We start from the raw sequence: 5,825 nt of genomic DNA on the forward strand, positions 1-5,825 counted from the left end.
GTGAAGGGGAATGGGAGATAAAGAGAGACTCTCTCAGAGATGAGTGGAAATAAAGAAATGCGATCGCCCACATGGGAGTGGTGTAACTTGGAGACAGAGTTGTGGCTTCTTGCGTACAGGACATCGAGACAGAGACATGAGAGCCGACATGGATTTCAAAGTGCATCCAGAAATGCAGTTTACTGTATTATAGTATTTTTCAAATCTTCTTACAATGGAGAACTCAATTATTTCACACTTAGAAGACACAGGGATTGGCAAGACAGTAGACGATGTAGAAAATTCCCATTTTTGGGTGCAGAAAAGCTGCAAATATAGAAAACACAACAAAGTCGCCGCTGAAAGTTGCACTAAACAGAAATGAGTTCAAATCTCTTCAAAAGATCGAACATTGACCGTAGCTTTAAAGACCTTTTTGATCATTAAAAACACGTCACAGTAGAGGCACCAAATACAAATATGAACCTGAAAACGAGCGTAACATGTCCTCCCTAACACCCAGATTGCGTGTCTCTGATATTGGCTGACATTATTTGGAATTAGTCAGACAGTAGCAAAAGGCTAAAAGGCTTACGCTAAGTTCGGAGCTAACCAACGTACTTCAGCGTGTGTAGATGCATTTTCTCACTTTGTTAATTAATTCGAAATGCTGCACGTGTTTGTTTCTTTATTTTGTTTATTCCTATGTGTATTTTAAGCTCCAGTGCCTTTGAAGTTTCAGAGACTCTGCATATTTTCTCTTAAATCGTTAAAAGTCCCTCTGATACATTCACACCAACGGTGTTTCAGGGCCGGTTCGGAGCTGGAGCTTGAAAAGCACCGGGTTTTCCTGTTCACACCGCGGCGGAGCAGCCTCTTAGCTCCGGAATCCGGTTCGTTTCAAGCACCGAAAAATTGTCCGGCCAGAGCAAAAGCACCGCATACGTCACGCTTACGTCGAGGCGGGGGCAGGGGCGGGATCAACTCCTGAACAACAACAAAAAGCCGGCGTTTTATCCAGTTTGTACACAACAAGTGAGAAACTTAACAAGCAGCAGTGGTCCCTTGAAGAGACCAGCTACCTACTGGGAATCTGGTCTTCTGAAGAGGTACAGAGGAAGCTGGAGCACAATCGGCCATTGTTGTTGTTGTCGGTGTGAGCTGTGAGGGGTTTCCGCGCGGTTTGGCTTTATGAAGCAGGCACGGAAACGGTTACGTCATGACGCAAACGATGACGCAATGACGCAGCACCAGTCGGACTCTGGGCGGTGTGAAAAGAGCCGGAGCTAAACCGAAGAACCGGTTCTGAACCTGAAAAGCTCTAGCACGGAGCTTGAACCGGAGTTGCGTTGATGTGAATGAGGTATGAGAGCGGCAAAATCTAAAGATTACATAGTAACTTTGCTTCTGCATTGTTATTGAACTTTTCGAATGCCATTTCTTCTGTTAGTGCCATAAGTACAACTAAATTCACCTCCATTATATACGAACGGGGGCGGATATTATACAGGAAAACATCATAAATAATAAAAACAAGAGAAATATTAAATACAAATCAGGGTTAGTATTGAGCGGCACCAAAAAACAAACAAAGATGGGCTGAAACAATTATACTATTTGCAAAAACTGAGAAAAATGCAGTATATTTTCTTGATCTGCCTTCTCAAATAAAATGTTTTACTTTTCTCTTGCTTGTATCAGTTCATCTGAATATCTTAGGGTTAATTGGAACAAGGGATTTGGTTTGATATTTGTACTTGCAGCTCTTCTAATATCTGTACAGAATTAAATAGTTAGACATAGGTAGCCTGGCTCTGTCCAAAGCTAATACAGCTAATCTACAAGCACCTTCAGTGGAAAAATACCCTCCTCTAAGCATCTGAAGCATCATCCAGCACGAGTCCTGGCAGCATTTGCTTTTTTTTCACGCGTATAAAAATAGGAATCGAGGGCATCTCCAAGAGGTGCCCTAAACTCTCATGTTGCTGCTTCACTACAAAGATAAGAGAGGGGATGCCTGCATTCACAATGAGTCGATTCAACAAAGCCTGAGCGAAAGTCACTGCAGGCATTTGTTTTATCTCAGATCACTTCTCTCTCTCTCACAAGATCTCAGCAGAGGAAGGAAGATTCTCCTCTGCTTCTCACTTCTCCTCCATGTCTTCCTCTCTCCTCTCCTCTGCTGTGGTTCCCTGTTGGAGGAGTGTGAAGGAATCTCATTGACCTAGTTAATATCTTGTGTCTCACTCCACCAATGAGAAGCAGAGCAGATGTGAGGAGAGGAGTAGCGTGGGGACTGCTTTAAGTCCAAATCTGCTGCAGCATCCATATCAAGATTTTACAGAGACTTTGCAGCAAAATCTCCTTTTACATTCTGGGCAGCAGAATAAACGTATCAAATACAACTCTTCAGCTAGAGACCGCCATTAAATGTTATGCTCATTTTCAGGTTAATAATTGTATGTTGTGTCTACTGTGACATGTTTACATACTTTAATGTTCACAAAGCTCTTTATTTTTCTCATACTTCACCTCTGTCTGAAACCAGAGCCCAGTCTGCTCTGATTGGTTAGCTGGCCGGCTCTGTTGTGATTGGTCAACTGCTTAGAGATGTCCCGCCCCTTAGCCTATCACGTACAATGTGTTGGAGCGCTAGCCAATAGTGTTACATAGTGATGTCCTCATGTTAGGGAAAAAACCAAAGTAGTCGTTTCAGAGGGGGGGTCTTTAAAAGCTGGTTTGTGAATATATTTTAGAAAAATTATTATTATAATAATAATTGATTCCCTAAAAAGGTTTCACTTGTTGAAAAATCTGTATGTTTATCTCCAGTGTAATGACATTTAAAATAGGCGAACCTGTACGATGTGTCAGGAATGAAACTGTCTCCTAAAGTCTAACTATCACCGCCACAAAGCAAATGAGGAAATCATACATTCGAATGAAACCCTGGAGGATGAATTATAATTCTGAGAGATGCGCTTTGAAGTTTCAAACCCATGAAAAATGAAATTCCTCCCCTGTACGAATCTTTTTTGCCTGTATTATATTTTACGTAAGTATCAAAGCTGCCACTTTATAATCATAAGAGAGCCGGAAGCATTCGCTGTAGCAGAAATCAAAGTGTTTTTAAATGTCTTCAGACACATCAAGGGACATTTAAAACACGATCTTCAGATATAAGAGACTTGACTCGTGTTACAAATTTAATTTTGATTAGAAGCAGAAGCGAAAGTATCCAAGCTGGCAAAACGTCCTTTTGACTTCCTGAAGAAAATCATTTAGGATAGTTTACTTTTTCCAGCATTGGTTCCATGGTCAAGCTTAATTGCTGCCACATTCATTTTAGGGTTGAAGTCATGTTGACTTAAACATAGTGATATGTGAGCTAAATGCTAATGTGAGCATGTTAAAATGCTCAAGATGACAACGCTAACATTCAGATTGTGACCAAGTTTACCATTCTTAATCCAAGTGTAGCCGGTTAGCATGCTATCATTTGCTAATTCTCTCTTAGAAACAAGGTAGCCTACAGGTGAGGCTAATGGGAATGTCATTAATCTTGCAACTATTTTGACCTAAACAAAAGCATCAAATTATTATTACAATGAATTATGACATTTCATGACAATCCATAAGTTTACGATAGTTTTAAAGATATTTCACTGAAATGAACCACATCATAGCGCTAAAGGGAAAGTCTGTGAATCACCAAAGTCAGAGGCATCTACTAAACAAGAATCTCTTAACCAAGTTTAACGCCGATATATTTAATAGATGTTGACATATTTTAGTCTAAAGTGGTGGAACAAATGACAGACAGCCTCCCTGTTCAGCCTAACCCAGATCTGAAAGCAGCAGGACTTCCTGTGTTGGTTTCTTGGGAGCCTCTCCTCTCACTGTAACAGATTGTATTAGCAGTTATATGTTGGGAGTCTGACAGCAGCTTGGCAGGCTGTAAATCAGACTGAGTCATCGAGTGTCTCACCTCTCATCCAAACACAAGGAACAGACGGGCTATCAGGAAAAATAAAACTCCCAATAGTATTTAGGGGCCGAAGCCTTGACAGAAATATCGTCCTCAATAAAACTGTTTGTGGACTCGCCAAGGTTTTCAGAGAGTGAAGATGTCGTTGTTTGAATTATGCTGCTAAATGATTATCTTTATAAAGAAGACTTTGGAATAACTTGCAGAATACTGGGTTTTTATTTTCTAATAATGAAAATCGAATTACAGAAACAAATTTGGATAGTTTTGTGAGGAGTTGGTCAAGTGGATATTGGACTAATAATCATAAAGCGGTCAGAAACGTGACCCTAAATATATTGTTTGCTAATGCATATAGGTACTTATATGTCAGAGATTTGTGTGTGTTAGATTTCTCTTGATTTCTTCTACTCCTAAAGAGCAAAAGAAAACAAGACATGCAGCTTAGGTGAGTCAATATTGGAAGTCAGGTAGCGTTTTCATTATTCTGCTGAAACATTTTGGCAGTCAATCAAATATTTAATTGGTTTTTCGTATAAACGTCAAGAAAGAAAAGTGCCATTGGAAAAGGTAACTTCAGTTAACTACATTCAATTAGCTATAATCTAAGACAAGCTAAAGCAGAATATATTTGCATTTTAGAGGCTGGATGTTTAGCATTTCTTTCTAGAAAACTTGGATTGTCACTTAATTTCATCGACTTCTGTAAGTATTGTATGTCAGAGGCATTGATGTCCAAGTGCTTCTAACAGCAGATCTTTGTTGAATCAAAACTATGATTATTCCTTTTGAAATAATTCAACCAAGCCCGGTCACATGCTCAGTGTCAGCCCGTGGCTCTGAGTGTCAAAAGCTGTGTGTGCCCCTGTTTATAGACGAGACTGCAGGGTGTGTGTGTGGGGGTCCGCTGCAGTCTGATGGACTTAAAGAGATCATTTGATTTGGCAGGCCGAGGGGTCGGAGCCTGTCTGAGTCACGGAGGGTTGTCCCTGTGTTCGGGCCGACAGCAGCACAGTGACACGGCGCTGCGTCAACACAGAAGTTTGGTCTATAAGAGACTTCAGGAAAACTCTACAGGCTGTTTACATCAGAGGAATATCACATCCGTTGTCATTTAAAAATACATGGACATTGGAGGCAGGAGCCACATAGATTATTTGCAAGTACTGGTTTTAAGACAAGATAAGATAAGATGGACCTGAAAAACAGGACAGCACAGATTCACACAGATTAATACAATTAAAGATATTATCAAAAATACAAATACAAATTATTAAATAACTATGAAATAAGAAATGAATTCAAATGAACATATATACATATTGGGTCATATACTACATATCAGATATACTTACTTGTATGTGTGGAAACAGTATGTCTTTTTGGAAATGATTTGCCCAAGTATACATTTGAAAAATTAAAACAGCATTTCTGCTTTTTTATTCTGATTAAGAGGAGAATTGCTTTAGCAAATATTAGCCGGTATCTTGTTTAGACAGACTTCTAACAGTGTCTTGTCTTTAAGCAACATATTACATCTAAGACATTTAGGTTTCGTTGTTAAACCTGCATTCATTTGTATTTTGGGCACAACAAGAGTAAACAACAACATATTGACTTAAAGGTGGGGTATGTCATTTTGGAGAAACCAGCTCGAGTGCGCTAGAATTTGAAAATACACAGCCGAAAAAAATCTGCCACTTCCTTACAGAGCCCCTCCTCCAACACACACGAACGCGCACATGACCAATGAGGGCACGAGATAAGTTTGTGCACAGATGGAAGGCTGACAGGCAGGTAGGCCATCCAGTTACTTTAGCCGCCGGCTCAGATGATTGGTTGAGCTTTTACAGTACCA

General features: G+C 40.0%; 1 protein-coding gene across 1 annotated transcript in view; it reads left to right on the forward strand.

The window, feature by feature from the left end:
- Positions 1–5,825, forward strand: part of mtcl1 (microtubule crosslinking factor 1) — a 67,972-nt gene that overhangs the window by 621 nt on the left and 61,526 nt on the right. The window lies entirely within an intron of this gene.

The sequence above is a fragment of the Notothenia coriiceps genome, unplaced genomic scaffold, assembly GCF_000735185.1.
Source record: "Notothenia coriiceps isolate Sejong01 unplaced genomic scaffold, NC01 NC01_scaffold00008959, whole genome shotgun sequence".
Taxonomy (NCBI): domain Eukaryota; kingdom Metazoa; phylum Chordata; class Actinopteri; order Perciformes; family Nototheniidae; genus Notothenia; species Notothenia coriiceps.